Here is an 18,884-nt window from a genome sequence, read left to right as displayed (position 1 = left end):
TAGAAGCTGTTGAGAAGCCTTTTGGACCTAGACTTGGCACTCCGGTACCGCTTGCCGTGTGGTAGCAGAGAGAACAGTCTATGACGAGGGTGGCTGGAGTCTTTGACAATTTTGAGGGCCTTCCTCTGGCACCGCCTGGTATAGAGGTCCTGGATGGCAGGAAGCTTGGCCCCAGTGATGTACTGGGCCGTACGCACTACCCTCTGTAGTGCCTTGCGGTCGGAGGCAGAGCAGTTGCCATACCAGCCGGTGATGCAACCAGTCAGGATGCTCTCGATGGTGCAGCTGTAGAATTTTTTGAGGATCTGAGGACCCATGCCAAATCTTTTCAGTCTCCTGAGGGGGAATAGGCTTTGTCGTGTCCTCTTCACGACTGTCTTGGTGTGTTTGGACCATGATAGTTCGTTGGTGATGTGGACACCAAGGAACTTGAAGCTCTCAACCTGTTCCACTACAGCCCCGTCGATGAGAATGGGGGAGTGCTCAGTCCTCTTTTTTTCCCCTGTAGTCCACAATCATCTCCTTTGTCTTGATCATGTTGAGTGAGAGGTTGTTATCCTGGAATAACACGACCAGGTCTCTGACCTCATCCCTATAGGCTGTCTCATCGTTGGCGGTGATCAGGCCTACCACTGTTGTGTCGTCAGCAAACTTAATGATGTTGTTGGAGTCGGGCCATACAGTTATGGGTGAACAGGGAGTACAGGAGGGGACTGAGCACGCACCCCTGAGGGGCCCCCGTGTTGAGGATCAGCGTGGCAGATGTGTTGTTACCTACCCTTACCACCTGGGGTCAGCCCGTCAGGAAGTCCAGGATCCAGTTGCAGAGGGAGGTGTTTATTCCCAGGGTCCTTAGCTTAGTGATGAGCTTTGAGGGCACTATGGTGTTGAACGCTGAGCTGTAGTCAATGAATAGCATTCTCACATAGGTGTTCCTCTTGTCCAGGTGGGAAAGGGCAGTGTGGAGTACAATAGATATTGCATCATCTGTGGATCTCTTGGGGCGGTATGCAAATTGGAGTGGGTCTAGTGTTTCTGGGATAATGGTGTTGATGTGAGCCATGACCAGCCTTTCAAAGCACTTCATGGCTACAGATGTGAGAGCTACGGGTCGGTAGTCATTTACACAGGTAGGTTACCTTAGTGTACTTGGGCACAGGGACTATGGTGGTCTGCTTGAAACATGTTGGTATTACAGACTCAGTCAGGGACATGTTGACAATGTCAGTGACATTTGCCAGTTGGTCAGCGCATGCTCGGAGTACACGTCCTGGTAATCCGTCTGGCCCTGCGGCCTTGTGAATGTTGACCTGGACATGTTCAAATACTGTATCTTCCCACCTAGAATAAAAACCTCCAGGCTTCTTTCATAACTGTCAATTTATTAAATAAAAGGTATGAATTACAGGGCGCCGTTTTGAAAAAAAACGAATCCCGTCCGAATCATCTTCTGGAATAACGGACATTCTGGAGTAATAATTACGTTCTCTAGTAATACTAGCATGCATACATGTGTCACCTAAAGAGTGCAAGGGAATAGGGAATGTTTTTCCTAAATAAATGAGGGATTTCGGTAAGACAACTTTTCAGTCAGAAATGTAATTATGTTTCAGCTTCAGCAACACAGATAAACACTGTGATGGTCTGTGGTGGTATCGGCAGCAGGGAGGAGAGACAGACAACGGGCTGATGGTCTGTGGTGGTATCGGCAGCAGGGAGGAGAGACAGACAACGGGTCACAGTCACAGTCACTCGCTGTCTTTTTTTAACACAGCGCAGCAAATCTGAGGCCGGCCCGGCACAATCAAATCAATTGCTGGTCGACTCCCTCTAGTTTTTGTGTCTTAATGATTTAATCAAACCGTGTGCTTAAAGCATCAGATAAGCTTAGTAAATATAGTTGATTTGATTAAAACACATAGGATGTGTCTATATGTGGAAAAATACACGTAATTGGTCGAAAGAACAGAAGACTCTTTGTCTCTTTGTTTTTTTTGGTAGGGGACAGCCCTCTTACTGCTACTACTGTCTATTATCTATCCTGTTGTCTAGTCACTTTACCCCTACCTACAGTATACTGCTGCTACTGTCTATTATCTATCCTGTTGTCTAGTCACTTTACCCCTACCTACAGTATACTGCTGCTACTGTCTATTATCTATCCTGTTGTCTAGTCACTTTACCCCTACCTACAGTATACTGCTGCTACTGTCTATTATCTATCCTGTTGTCTAGTCACTTTACCCCTACCTACAGTATACTGCTGCTACTGTCTATTATCTATCCTGTTGTCTAGTCACTTTACCCCTACCTACAGTATACTGCTGCTACTGTCTATTATCTATCCTGTTGCCTAGTCACTTTACCCCTACCTACAGTATACTGCTGCTACTGTCTATTATCTATCCTGTTGTCTAGTCACTTTACCCCTACCTACAGTATACTGCTGCTACTGTCTATTATCTATCCTGTTGACTAGTCCCTTTACCCCTACCTACAGTATACTGCTGCTACTGTCTATTATCTATCCTGTTGTCTAGTCACTTTACCCCTACCTACAGTATACTGCTGCTACTGTCTATTATCTATCCTGTTGTCTAGTCACTTTACCCCTACCTACAGTATACTGCTGCTACTGTCTATTATCTATCCTGTTGTCTAGTCCCTTTACCCCTACCTACAGTATACTGCTGCTACTGTCTATTATCTATCCTGTTGTCTAGTCACTTTACCCCTACCTACAGTATACTGCTGCTACTGTCTATTATCTATCCTGTTGTCTAGTCACTTTACCCCTACCTACAGTATACTGCTGCTACTGTCTATTATCTATCCTGTTGTCTAGTCACTTTACCCCTACCTACAGTATACTGCTGCTACTGTCTATTATCTATCCTGTTGTCTAGTCACTTTACCCCTACCTACAGTATACTGCTGCTACTGTCTATTATCTATCCTGTTGTCTAGTCACTTTACCCCTACCTACAGTATACTGCTGCTACTGTCTATTATCTATCCTGTTGTCTAGTCACTTTACCCCTACCTACAGTATACTGCTGCTACTGTCTATTATCTATCCTGTTGTCTAGTCACTTTACCCCTACCTACAGTATACTGCTGCTACTGTCTATTATCTATCCTGTTGTCTAGTCACTTTACCCCTACCTACAGTATACTGCTGCTACTGTCTATTATCTATCCTGTTGTCTAGTCACTTTACCCCTACAGACAGTATACTGCTGCTACTGTCTATTATCTATCCTGTTGTCTAGTCACTTTACCCCTACCTACAGTATACTGCTGCTACTGTCTATTATCTATCCTGTTGTCTAGTCACTTTACCCCTACCTACAGTATACTGCTGCTACTGTCTATTATCTATCCTGTTGTCTAGTCACTTTACCCCTACCTACAGTATACTGCTGCTACTGTCTATTATCTATCCTGTTGCCTAGTCACTTTACCCCTACCTACAGTATACTGCTGCTACTGTCTATTATCTATCCTGTTGTCTAGTCACTTTACCCCTACCTACAGTATACTGCTGCTACTGTCTATTATCTATCCTGTTGTCTAGTCACTTTACCCCTACCTACAGTATACTGCTGCTACTGTCTATTATCTATCCTGTTGTCTAGTCACTTTACCCCTACCTACAGTATACTGCTGCTACTGTCTATTATCTATCCTGTTGTCTAGTCACTTTACCCCTACCTACAGTATACTGCTGCTACTGTCTATTATCTATCCTGTTGTCTAGTCACTTTACCCCTACCTACAGTATACTGCTGCTACTGTCTATTATCTATCCTGTTGTCTAGTCACTTTACCCCTACCTACAGTATACTGCTGCTACTGTCTATTATCTATCCTGTTGTCTAGTCACTTTACCCCTACCTACAGTATACTGCTGCTACTGTCTATTATCTATCCTGTTGTCTAGTCACTTTACCCCTACCTACAGTATACTGCTGCTACTGTCTATTATCTATCCTGTTGTCTAGTCACTTTACCCCTACCTACAGTATACTGCTGCTACTGTCTATTATCTATCCTGTTGCCTAGTCACTTTACCCCTACCTACAGTATACTGCTGCTACTGTCTATTATCTATCCTGTTGCCTAGTCACTTTACCCCTACCTACAGTATACTGCTGCTACTGTCTATTATCTATCCTGTTGTCTAGTCACTTTACCCCTACCTACAGTATACTGCTGCTACTGTCTATTATCTATCCTGTTGTCTAGTCACTTTACCCCTACCTACAGTATACTGCTGCTACTGTCTATTATCTATCCTGTTGTCTAGTCACTTTACCCCTACCTACAGTATACTGCTGCTACTGTCTATTATCTATCCTGTTGTCTAGTCACTTTACCCCTACCTACAGTATACTGCTGCTACTGTCTATTATCTATCCTGTTGTCTAGTCACTTTACCCCTACCTACAGTATACTGCTGCTACTGTCTATTATCTATCCTGTTGTCTAGTCACTTTACCCCTACCTACAGTATACTGCTGCTACTGTCTATTATCTATCCTGTTGTCTAGTCACTTTACCCCTACCTACAGTATACTGCTGCTACTGTCTATTATCTATCCTGTTGTCTAGTCACTTTACCCCTACCTACAGTATACTGCTGCTACTGTCTATTATCTATCCTGTTGCCTAGTCACTTTACCCCTACCTACAGTATACTGCTGCTACTGTCTATTATCTATCCTGTTGCCTAGTCACTTTACCCCTACCTACAGTATACTGCTGCTACTGTCTATTATCTATCCTGTTGTCTAGTCACTTTACCCCTACCTACAGTATACTGCTGCTACTGTCTATTATCTATCCTGTTGTCTAGTCACTTTACCCCTACCTACAGTATACTGCTGCTACTGTCTATTATCTATCCTGTTGTCTAGTCACTTTACCCCTACCTACAGTATACTGCTGCTACTGTCTATTATCTATCCTGTTGTCTAGTCACTTTACCCCTACCTACAGTATACTGCTGCTACTGTCTATTATCTATCCTGTTGTCTAGTCCCTTTACCCCTACCTACAGTATACTGCTGCTACTGTCTATTATCTATCCTGTTGTCTAGTCACTTTACCCCTACCTACAGTATACTGCTGCTACTGTCTATTATCTATCCTGTTGTCTAGTCACTTTACCCCTACCTACAGTATACTGCTGCTACTGTCTATTATCTATCCTGTTGTCTAGTCACTTTACCCCTACCTACAGTATACTGCTGCTACTGTCTATTATCTATCCTGTTGTCTAGTCACTTTACCCCTACCTACAGTGTACTGCTGCTACTGTCTATTATCTATCCTGTTGTCTAGTCACTTTACCCCTACCTACAGTATACTGCTGCTACTGTCTATTATCTATCCTGTTGTCTAGTCACTTTACCCCTACCTACAGTATACTGCTGCTACTGTCTATTATCTATCCTGTTGCCTAGTCACTTTACCCCTACCTACAGTATACTGCTGCTACTGTCTATTATCTATCCTGTTGCCTAGTCACTTTACCCCTACCTACAGTATACTGCTGCTACTGTCTATTATCTATCCTGTTGTCTAGTCACTTTACCCCTACCTACAGTATACTGCTGCTACTGTCTATTATCTATCCTGTTGTCTAGTCACTTTACCCCTACCTACAGTATACTGCTGCTACTGTCTATTATCTATCCTGTTGTCTAGTCACTTTACCCCTACCTACAGTATACTGCTGCTACTGTCTATTATCTATCCTGTTGTCTAGTCACTTTACCCCTACCTACAGTATACTGCTGCTACTGTCTATTATCTATCCTGTTGTCTAGTCCCTTTACCCCTACCTACAGTATACTGCTGCTACTGTCTATTATCTATCCTGTTGTCTAGTCCCTTTACCCCTACCTACAGTATACTGCTGCTACTGTCTATTATCTATCCTGTTGTCTAGTCCCTTTACCCCTACCTACAGTATACTGCTGCTACTGTCTGTTATCTATCCTGTTGTCTAGTCACTTTACCCCTACCTACAGTATAGTGCTGCTACTGTCTATTATCTATCCTGTTGTCTAGTTACTTTACCCCTACCTACAGTATAGTGCTGCTACTGTCTATTATCTATCCTGTTGCCTAGTCACTTTACCCCTACCTACAGTATACTGCTGCTACTGTCTATTATCTATCCTGTTGTCTAGTCACTTTACCCCTACCTACAGTATACTGCTGCTACTGTCTATTAATTATCCTGTTGTCTAGTCACTTTACCCCTACCTACAGTATACTGCTGCTACTGTCTATTATCTATCCTGTTGCCTAGTCCCTTTACCCCTACCTACAGTATACTGCTGCTACTGTCTATTATCTATCATGTTGTCTAGTCCCTTTACCCCTACCTACAGTATACTGCTGCTACTGTCTATTATCTATCCTGTTGTCTAGTCACTTTACCCCTACCTACAGTATACTGCTGCTACTGTCTATTATCTATCCTGTTGTCTAGTCACTTTACCCCTACCTACAGTATACTGCTGCTACTGTCTATTATCTATCCTGTTGCCTAGTCCCTTTACCCCTACCTACAGTATACTGCTGCTACTGTCTATTATCTATCCTGTTGTCTAGTCACTTTACCCCTACCTACAGTATACTGCTGCTACTGTCTATTATCTATCCTGTTGTCTAGTCCCTTTACCCCTACCTACAGTATACTGCTTCTACTGTCTATTATCTATCCTGTTGCCTAGTCACTTTACCCCTACCTACAGTATACTGCTGCTACTGTCTATTATCTATCCTGTTGTCTAGTCCCTTTACCCCTACCTACAGTATACTGCTGCTACTGTCTATTATCTATCCTGTTGTCTAGTCACTTTATCCCTACCTACAGTATACTGCTGCTACTGTCTATTATCTATCCTGTTGTCTAGTCCCTTTACCCCTACCTACAGTATACTGCTGCTACTGTCTATTATCTATCCTGTTGTCTAGTCACTTTACCCCTACCTACAGTATACTGCTGCTACTGTCTATTATCTATCCTGTTGTCTAGTCACTTTACCCCTACCTACAGTATACTGCTGCTACTGTCTATTATCTATCCTGTTGTCTAGTCACTTTACCCCTACCTACAGTATACTGCTGCTACTGTCTATTATCTATCCTGTTGCCTAGTCACTTTACCCCTACCTACAGTATACTGCTGCTACTGTCTATTATCTATCCTGTTGTCTAGTCCCTTTACCCCTACCTACAGTATACTGCTGCTACTGTCTATTATCTATCCTGTTGTCTAGTCCCTTTACCCCTACCTACAGTATACTGCTGCTACTGTCTATTATCTATCCTGTTGTCTAGTCCCTTTACCCCTACCTACAGTATACTGCTGCTACTGTCTATTATCTATCCTGTTGTCTAGTCACTTTACCCCTACCTACAGTATACTGCTGCTACTGTCTATTATCTATCCTGTTGTCTAGTCACTTTACCCCTACCTACAGTATACTGCTGCTACTGTCTATTATCTATCCTGTTGACTAGTCACTTTACCCCTACCTACAGTATACTGCTGCTACTGTCTATTATCTATCCTGTTGTCTAGTCACTTTACCCCTACCTACAGTATACTGCTGCTACTGTCTATTATCTATCCTTTTGTCTAGTCACTTTACCCCTACCTACAGTATACTGCTGCTACTGTCTATTATCTATCCTGTTGTCTAGTCACTTTACCCCTACCTACAGTATACTGCTGCTACTGTCTATTATCTATCCTGTTGTCTAGTCACTTTACCCCTACCTACAGTATACTGCTGCTTCTGTCTATTATCTATCCTGTTGCCTAGTCACTTTACCCCTACCTACAGTATACTGCTGCTACTGTCTATTATCTATCCTGTTGTCTAGTCACTTTACCCCTACCTACAGTATACTGCTGCTACTGTCTATTATCTATCCTGTTGTCTAGTCCCTTTACCCCTACCTACAGTATACTGCTGCTACTGTCTATTATCTATCCTGTTGTCTAGTCACTTTACCCCTACCTACAGTATACTGCTGCTACTGTCTATTATCTATCCTGTTGTCTAGTCACTTTACCCCTACCTACAGTATACTGCTGCTACTGTCTATTATCTATCCTGTTGTCTAGTCACTTTACCCCTACCTACAGTATACTGCTGCTACTGTCTATTATCTATCCTGTTGTCTAGTCACTTTACCCATATCTATATGTACAGTTGAAGTCAGAAGTTTATATACACCTTAGCCAAATACATTTAAAGTCAGTTTTTCACAATTCCTGACATTTAATCCTTGTAAAAAATCCCTGTCTTAGATCAGTTAGAATCACCACTTTATTTTAAGAATGTGAAATGTCAGAATAATAGTAGAGAGAATTATTTATTTAAGCTTTTATTTCTTTCATCACATTCCCAGTGGGTCAGAAGTTTACACTCAATTAGTATTTGGTAGCATTGCCTTTAAATTGTTCAACTTGGGTCAAACGTTTCAGGTAGCCTTCCACAAGCTGTCATCAAGGCAAAGGGTGGCTATTTGAAGAATCTCAAATATAAAATATATTTTGATTTGTTTAACACTTTTTTGGTTACTACATGATTCCATATGTGTTATTTCATAGTTTTGATGTCTTCACTATTATTCTACAATGTAGAAAATAGTAAAAAATAAATGAAAAACCCTTGAATGAGTAGGTGTTCTAGAACTTTGTTCCTTGTGTTCTAGAACTGTTGACTATACGCTGACTGACCTACCTACTCCTCCTCATCCACGTTGGATAAGACCCCAACGACTTCACTCCAATTCTTCCTGTCATTGGCCATACAATAAACCACCACCACCCCCTCCAATACCACCACCCCCTCCAAAACCACCGCCCCCTCCAATACCACCAAACCCTCCAATACCACCACCCCCTCCAAAACCACCACCCCTTCCAATACCACCACCCCCTTCCAAAACCACCACCCCCTTCCAATACCACCAACCCCTCCAATACCACCACCCCCTCCAATACCACCACCCCCTCCAAAACTACCACCCCGTTCCAATACCACCACCCCCTCCAATACCACCACCCCCTCCAATACCACCACCCCCTCCAAAACTACCACCCCCTCCAAAACTACCACCCCGTTCCAATACCACCACCCCCTCCAATACCACCAGCCCCTCCAATACCACCACCCCCTCCAAAACTACCACCCCGTTCCAAAACCACCACCCCCTTCCAATACCACCAGCCCCTCCAACACCACCACCCCCTCCAAAACCACCACCCCCTCCAATACCACCACCCCCTCCAAAACCACCACCCCTTCCAATACCACCACCCCCTTCCAATACCACCACCCCCTCCAATACCACCACCCCCTCCAGTCCCACCACCCCCTCCAAAACCACCACCCCCCTCCAGTCCCACCACCCCCTCCAAAACCACCACCCACTTCCAATACCACCAGCCCCTCCAATACCACCACCCCCTCCAACACCACCACCCCCTCCAAAACCACCACCCCCTCCAATACCACCGCCCCCTCCAATACCATCACCCCCTCCAAAACCACTACCCCCTCCAATACCACCACCCCCTCCAATACCACCACCCTCTCCAATACCACCACCCCTCCAATAACACCACCCCCTCCAATACCACCACCCCCTCCAAAACCACCCCCTCCAATACCACCACCCCCTCCAAAACCACCACCCCCTCCAAAACCACCACCCCCTCCAATACTACCACCCCCTCCAATACCACCACCCCCTTCCAATACCACCACCCCTCCAATACCACCACCCCCTCCAATACCACCACCCCTTCCAAAACTACCACCCCCTCCAGTACCACCACCCCCTCCAAAACCACCACCCCTTCCAATACCACCACCCCCTCCAATACCACCACCCCTTCCAAAACCACCACCCCCTCCAAAACCACCACACCCTCCAAAACCACCACTCCCTCCAATACCACCAGCCCCTCCAATACCACCACCCCCTCCAAAACCACCACCCCCTCCAAAACCACCACCCCCTCCAATACCACCACCCCCTCCAATACCACCAACCCCTCCAACACCACCATCCCCTCCAACACCACCACCCCCTCCAATACCACCACCCCCTCCAAAACCACCACCCCCTCCAATACCACCACCCCCTCCAATACCACCACCCCCTCCAATACCACCACCCCCTCCAATACCACCACCCCCTCCAATACCACCAACCCCTCCAATACCACCACCCCCTCCAATACCACCACCCCCTTCCAATACCACCAGCCCCTCCAATACCACCACCCCCTCCAAAACCACCACCCCCTCCAAAACCACCACCCCCTCCAATACCACCACCCCCTCCAATACCACCACCCCCTCCAATACCACCACCCCTTCCAAAACCACCACCCCCTCCAATGCCACCAGTCCCTCCAATACCACCACCCCCTCCAAAACCACCACCCCCTCCTCTGTGGAGGTGGAGGTGTATGGTATCTGTAGAGGTGTATGGTATCTGTGGAGGTAGAGGTGTATGGTATCTGTGGAGGTGAAGGTGTATGGTATCTGTATAGCCAGGTACCTGAGATGGCGGCTAGCTTGGCTTCATGGAGAACCAGGAGCTGAGTCTCTGTCTCACTGAGCTTCCTTGTCAGACTTCCCCCAACCTCTGACTCATCACTACCTAGAGAGGAGAGGAGGGAGGGTTAGAGGACACTAATCAATCTAGTATAGAGAGATCACCATACAGATTGTTTTACACAGAGGAGGATGGAGATAGTGATCAGGACCCAACCAGCATTTCAACACAGCTCAGCTGCTTTGGATACTAGACATTGTCTTTCAACACAACTCTGCTGCTTTGGATACTAGAAACTGTCTTAAGAAACAGCTCTGCTGCTTTGGATACTAGACACTGTCTTAAGAAACAGCTCTGCTGCTTTGGATACTAGAAACTGTCTTTAGACACAGCTCTGCTGCTTTGGATACTAGACACTGTCTTTAGATATAGCTCTGCTGCTTTGGATACTAGATATTGTCTTTCAACACAGCTCTGCTGATTTGGACACTTAACACAGTCTTTCAACACAACTCTGCTGCTTTGGATACTAGACATTGTCCTTCAACACAGCTCTGCTGCTTTGGATACTAGACATTGTCCTTCAACACAGCTCTGCTGCTTTGGATACTAGACATTGTCCTTCAACACAGCTCTGCTGCTTTGAATACTAGACAATGTCTTTCAACACAGCTCTGCTGCTTTGGATACTAGACAATGTCTTTCAACAAAGATAAGTTGCTTTGGATACTAGACACTGTCCTTCAACACAGCTCTGCTGTTTTGGATACTTAACACCGTCTTTCGACACAGCTCTGCTGCTTTGGAAACTAGACACTGTCTTTCAACACAGCTCTGCTGCTTTGGAAACTAGACACTGTCCTTCAACACAGCTCTGCTGCTTTGGATACTAGTCTTTCAATCCCCTCTTTCTTTTTCTTTGCATTCTTATTATATTCGACATCCATGAAGCCACAGAAGACACCCTGAATACTAACTTACCTGATACCAGGTCTCAGAATGCTAATCTGATACCTGGTCCTAGCATGTTATCCTCATACTTGGTCCCGCTATTCTAGTATGCCAACCTGATACCAGGTCCTAGTATGCTAACCTGATACCTGGTCCCAGAATGCTAATCTGATACCAGGTCCTAGTATGCTAACCTGATGCCTGGTCCTAGTATGCTAACCTGATACCTGGTCCTAGTATGCTAACATGATACCTGGTCCAAGTATGCTAATCCTATACCAGGTCTCAGTATGGCAACCCTATACCAGGTCCCAGTATGCTAACCTGATACCTGGTCCCAGAATGCTAATCTGTTACCAGGTCCCTGTAAGCTAACCTGATACCATGTCCTGGTATGCTAACCTGATACCTGGTCCCAGAATGCTAATCTGATACCAGGTCCTAGTATGCTAACCTGATGCCTGGTCCTAGTATGCTAACATGATACCTGTTCCCAGTATGCTTACCTGATACCTGTTCCTAGTATGCTAACCTGATACCTGTTCCTAGTATGCTAACCTGATACCAGGTCCCAGTGTGCTAACCTGATACCAGGTCCCAGTATGCTAACCTGATACCAGGTCCCAGTATGCTAACCTAATACCAGGTCCTAGTATGCTAACTTGATTCCAGGTCCCAGTATGCTAACATGATACCAGGTCTCAATATTCTAACCTGATACCTGGTCCCAGTATGCTAACCTGATACCTGATCCCAGTATGCTAACTTGATACCAGGTCCCAGTATGCTAACCTGATACCTGTTCCTAGTATGCTAACCTGATACCAGGTCCCAGTATGCTAACCTGATACCAGGTCCCAGTATACTCACCTGATACCAGGTCCCAATATTCTAACCTGATACCTGTTCCTAGCATGCTAACCTGATACCAGGTCCCAGTATGCTAACCTGATACCAGGTCCCAGTATGCTAACCTGATACCAGGTCCCAGTATGCTAACCTGATACCAGGTCCTAGTATGCTAACCTGATACCAGGTCCCAGTATGCTAACCTGATACCAGGTCCCAGTAAGCTAACCTGATACCAGGTCCCAGTATGCTAACCTGATACCAGGTCCCAGTATGCTAACCTGATACCAGGTCCCAGTATGCTAACCTGATACCAGGTCCCAGTATGCTAACCTGATACCAGGTCCCAGTATGCTAACCTGATACCAGGTCCCAGTATGCTAACCTGATACCAGGTCCCAGTATGCTAACCTGATACCAGGTCCTAGTATGCTAACCTGATACCAGGTCCCAGTATGCTAACCTGATACCAGGTCCCAGTATGCTAACCTGATACCTGTTCCCAGTATGCTAACCTGATACCAGGTCCCAGTATGCTAACTTGATACCAGGTCCCAGTATGCTAACCTGATACCAGGTCCTAGTATGCTAACCTGATACCAGGTCCCAGTATTTTAACCTGATACCTGGTCCCAGTATGCTAACCTGATACCAGGTCCTAGTATGCTAACCTGATACCAGGTCCCAGTATGCTAACCTGATACCAGGTCCCAGTATGCTAACCTGATACCAGGTCCCAGTATGCTAACCTGATACCAGGTCCCAGTATGCTAACCTGATACCAGGTCCCAGTATGCTAACCTGATACCATGTCCCAGTATGCTAACCTGATACCAGGTCCTAGTATGCTAACCTGATACCAGGTCCCAGTATGCTAACCTGATACCAGGTCCCAGTATGCTAACCTGATACCAGGTCCCAGTATGCTAACCTGATACCTGTTCCCAGTATGCTAACCTGATACCAGGTCCCAGTATGCTAACCTGATACCAGGTCCCAGTATGCTAACCTGATACCAGGTCCTAGTATGCTAACCTGATACCAGGTCCCAGTATGCTAACCTGATACCTGTTCCCAGTATGCTAACCTGATACCAGGTCCCAGTATGCTAACCTGATACCAGGTCCCAGTATGCTAACCTGATACCAGGTCCTAGTATGCTAACCTGATACCAGGTCCCAGTATTTTAACCTGATACCTGGTCCCAGTATGCTAACCTGATACCAGGTCCTAGTATGCTAACCTGATACCAGGTCCCAGTATGCTAACCTGATACCAGGTCCCAGTATGCTAACCTGATACCAGGTCCCAGTATGCTAACCTGATACCAGGTCCCAGTATGCTAACCTGATACCAGGTCCCAGTATGCTAACCTGATACCATGTCCCAGTATGCTAACCTGATACCTGGTCCTAGTATGCTAACCTGATACCATGTCCCAGTATGCTAACCTGATACCATGTCCTAGTATGCTAACCTGATACCAGGTCCCACTATGCTAACCTGATAAAGGGATACACGCACACACCTTGTGTTCCAGTCAGTTGGAAGGAACATTCCCATAGAGAATAGGACTCATTTTGAAAAACGAAGAATGAACACTAACCTAGCCTGCCTCATAGGACCTGAAAATTAAGTGTTCTCGAGACGTATACAGAGAACTAAATGTACTGAATTAAAACAACTTCGGTGTCTGTGTTCCTGTGTGGCTACAAAATACAGTAATTTTAAGGTGGATCTGTGACATATAACGATTATCTCTTTCTATAGAACAGACCTAGCTAAGAACTCACAGCATCCAAAATAGCACCCTATTCCTTATGTAGTGCTATGGCTGGTTAGGACAATGGTCAAACGTAGTGTAATATATAGGGAATAGGGTGCCATCTGGGATGAAAGCCATCTGACAACAGGCTTCTGGAGGGCAACCTGACATTGAGGACCTCTCTCCTACTGTACTCCTTCTCACCCCCACCCACCCACCCTCCCCCTCCTTCACAAGCACTGACAGCTTTCCGCTGCACCTAACACAGATCTGTGAATGACAGGAAACCGCTCTCCACACCAAAACAAACACACAGCACACACGGAGAGAAGGATGCAACTCACACCAACATGGATGCACAGCAATACAAGCAGGCAGAAACGGACTCACACATCTCTCCCCCCTCACACACACACACACACACACACACACACACACACACACACACTGCGTGAGAGAGAGCGCCTGGGGGAGTTTCGGCTAAATTGGCAGTTCCATGAAGCTTACACAGCTCCAGGCGATCTAATATAGCTGAGACTTCTCCTGGGACGGAGGAGAGAAAGGAAGGAGGCTCTCTCACATAGAGAGCATTCAAGGTGACACACACAGACCCTCCCCCATTAGTACTATAGTGTTACTGTACTGTATCTAGCTGAGAAACAGACTGACAGACCCATTAGTACTATAGTGTTACTGTACTGTATCTAGCTGAGAGACAGACTGACAGACCCATTAGTAATAATCAAATCAAACGTGAATAGGCTTTGTCGTGCCTTCTTCACGACTGTCTTGGTGTGTTTGGACCATGATAGTTTGTTGGTGATGTGGACACCAAGGAACCTGAAGCTCTCAACCTGTTCCACTACAGCCCCGTCGATGAGAATGAGGGGCGTGCTCAGTCCTCTTTTTTTTTCCTGTATTTCACAATCATCTCCTTTGTCTAATGTTATGGACAGACTAAGTGTTCCTGCTCCTGTAGTCTGCAAGGGAAGATGAAGACAGGAGGAATGTTATGAAACTAGTAAGAAACTAGTAGAAACTAAACATCTAGTGAACTAGTGTCACTAACAATGTAACAATGGTCCATGAGCATCAGAGAGTCAGGCATATGAGTGGTATGACGTTGACATGACATAGACATGACGAAGACATGACATAGACATGACGTAGATATGACGTAGACATGACGTAGACATGACATAGACATGAAGTAGACATGACGTAGACATGACGTAGACATGACGTAGACATGACGTAGATATGACGTAGACATGAAATAGACATGACGTAGACATGACGTAGATATGACGTAGACATGAAATAGACATGACGTAGACATGACGTAGACATGAAATAGACATGACGTAGACATGACGTAGATATGACGTAGACATGACGTAGACATGACGTAGACATGACGTAGACATGGAAACATGTAATAGGCATATTATGAAGGAAAACAAGGAGAATTATCAATGTTTGTTCATATAGTTTCAGTATGATCAGATCAGCATCATTAATATCTGAAACAAAACTGAGCATGAAATCCTTCACACTGGATGGGATTCAAACCAACACGCTTTTCCATAATCGCTACCTGCCGCCTCATGAGCCTAGATAACCAGTCATGACCCTAGATAACCAGTCATGAACCTAGATAACCAGTCATGACCCTAGATAACCAGTCATGAACCTAGATAACCAGTCATGACCCTAGATAACCAGTCATGACCCTAGATAACCAGTCATGACCCTAGATAACCAGACATGACCCTAGATAACCAGACATGACCCTAGATAACCAGTCATGACCCTAGATAACCAGACATGACCCTAGATAACCAGTCATGACCCTAGATAACCAGTCATGACCCTAGATAACCAGTCATGACCCTAGATAACCAGTCATGAACCTAGATAACCAGACATGACCCTAGATAACCAGTCATGACCCTAGATAACCAGTCATGACCCTAGATAACCAGTCATGACCCTAGATAACCAGTCATGACCCTAGATAACCAGGATGTTCTATGAGGAAATGGAGCCACGGAGACACTATATTTTCAATAACCCAATGGATGACATCATCACCCATTCATCTGCATCTCATCTATCGGTCTCTCCAATCAGAGAGCTGTCACGTCTCTCCGATCTGAGACCTGTCACGTCTCTCCGATCTGAGAACTGTCTCGTCTCTCCGATCTGAGACCTGTCACGTCTCTCCAATCTGAGACCTGTCACGTCTCTCCAATCTGAGACCTGTCACGTCTCTCCAATCTGAGACCTGTCACGTCTCTCCGATCTGAGACCTGTCACGTCTCTCCAATCTGAGACCTGTCACGTCTCTCCGATCTGAGACCTGTCACGTCTCTCCAATCTGAGACCTGTCACGTCTCTCCAATCTGAGACCTGTCATTTCAATCAGAGGAAGTTTTTACAGTTACTCTGTGTTGTTGTTGTTTTTATCGCACTGCTTTGCTTTATCTTGGCCAGGTCGCAGTTGTAAATGAGAACTTGTTCTCAACTGGCTTCCTGGTTAAATAAAGGTGAAATAAAAATAAATAAAAAATTATCATTGCACTTGAGGTTGAGGAGATGTGTCATATATCATATTATCAGGCAGACGGTAGGTTGCAGGTCACGTCACTCAGACGGAGATAAATAATATTTGCATCTTTACCCAGAGAGAACAGGACAGGGCCTTTCCAGGACACCTTAACGTCGTTGTATAAACATTATACTGAAGGCTTCTATTCTTCACAATTACTGCTCTGTCTTTGTAGTAACTAACTCAGTGATGAAGCTAACCATTTTCCCTCCTACCTTCTTTCTGTCTGCTCACTCCTGTCTGTCTGTTTCCACCATCTATTATTACCTCCTGTCTGTCTGTTTCCACCATCCATTATAACCTCCTGTCTGTCTGTTTCCACCATCTATTATAACATCCTGTCTGTCTGTTTCCACCATCTAGTATAACCTCCTGTCTGTCTGTTTCCACCATCTATTATAACCTCCTGTCTGTCTGTTTCCAACATCTATTATTACATTTACATTTACGTCATTTAGCAGACGCTCTTATCCAGAGCGACTTACAAATTGGTGCATTCACCCTATAGCCAGTGGGATAACCACTTTTTATTATTATTATTTTTTTTTGGGGGGGGGGGGGGTAGAAGGATTACTTTATCCTATCCCAGGTATTCCTTAAAGAGGTGGGGTTTCAAATGTCTCCGGAAGGTGGTGAGTGACTCCGCTGTCCTGGCGTCATGAGGGAGCTTGTTCCACCATTGGGGTGCCAGAGCAGCGAACAGTTTTGACTGGGCTGAGCGGGAACTATGCTTCCGCAGAGGAAGGGGAGCCAGCAGGCCAGAGGTGGATGAACGCAATGCCCTCGTTTGGGTGTAGGGACTGATCAGAGCCTGAAGGTACGGAGGTGCCGTTCCCCTCAAAGCTCCATAGGCATGCACCATGGTCTTGTAACAGATGCGAGCTTCAACTGGAAGCCAGTGGAGTGTGCGGAGGAGCGGGGTGAAGTGAGAGAACTTGGGAAGGTTGAACACCAGACGGGCTGCGGCATTCTGGATGAGTTGTAGGGGTTTAATGGCACAGGCAGGGAGCCCAGCCAACAGCGAGTTGCAGTAATCCAGATGGGAGATGACAAGTGCCTGGATTAGGACCTGTGCCGCTTCCTGTGTAAGGCAGGGTCGTACTCTCCGAATGTTGTAGAGCATGAACCTACAGGATCGGGTCACCGCCTTGATGTTAGCGGAGAACGACAGGGTGTTGTCCAGGGTCACGCCAAGGCTCTTCGCACTCTGGGAGGAGGACACAACGGAGTTGTCAACCGTGATGGCGAGATCATGGAATGGGCAGTCCTTCCCCGGGAGGAAGAGCAGCTCTGTCTTGCCAAGGTTCAGCTTGAGGTGGTGATCCGTCATCCATACTGATATGTCTGCCAGACATGCAGAGATGCAATTCGCCACCTGGTTATCAGAAGGGGGAAAGGAGAAGATTAGTTGTGTATCGTCAATGTAGCAATGATAAGAGAGGCCATGTGAGGATATGACAGAGCCAAGTGACTTGGTGTATAGCGAGAATAGGAGAGGGCCTAGAACTGAGCCCTGGGGGACACCAGTGGTGAGAGCACGTGGTGCGGAGACAGCTTCTCGCCACGCCACTTGGTAGGAGCGACCGGTCAGGTAGGACGCAATCCAAGAGTGAGCCGCGCCGGAGATGCCCAGCTCGGAGAGGGTGGAGAGGAGGATCCGATGGTTCACAGTATCAAAGGCAGCAGACAGGTCTAGAAGGACAAGAGCAGAGGAGAGAGAGTTAGCTTGTGTTAGCAGTGTGGAGAGCCTCCGTGACACAGAGAAGAGCAGTCTCAGTTGAATGACCAGTCATGAAAGCTGACTGGTTTGGATCAAGAAGGTCATTCTGAGAGAGATAGCAAGAGAGTTGGCTAAAGACGGCACGCTCAATAGTTTTGGAAAGAAAAGAAAGAAGGGATACTGGTCTGTAGTTGTTGACATCAGAGGAATCGAGTGTTGGTTTTTTGAGAAGGGGTTCAACTCTCGCTCTCTTGAAGACGGAAGGGACATAGCCTGCGGTCAAGGATGAGTTGATCAGCGAGGTGAGGTAGGGGAGAAGGTCACCGGAGATGGTCTGGAGAAGAGAGGAGGGGATAGGGTCAAGCGGGCAGGTTGTTGGGCGGCCT

The sequence above is a fragment of the Coregonus lavaretus genome, assembly GCF_964263955.1.
Source record: "Coregonus lavaretus genome assembly, chromosome: 1".
Lineage (NCBI taxonomy): Eukaryota > Metazoa > Chordata > Actinopteri > Salmoniformes > Salmonidae > Coregonus > Coregonus lavaretus.
The sequence above is the reverse complement of the archived record's forward strand: the minus strand, read 5'-3'. Positions refer to the sequence as shown.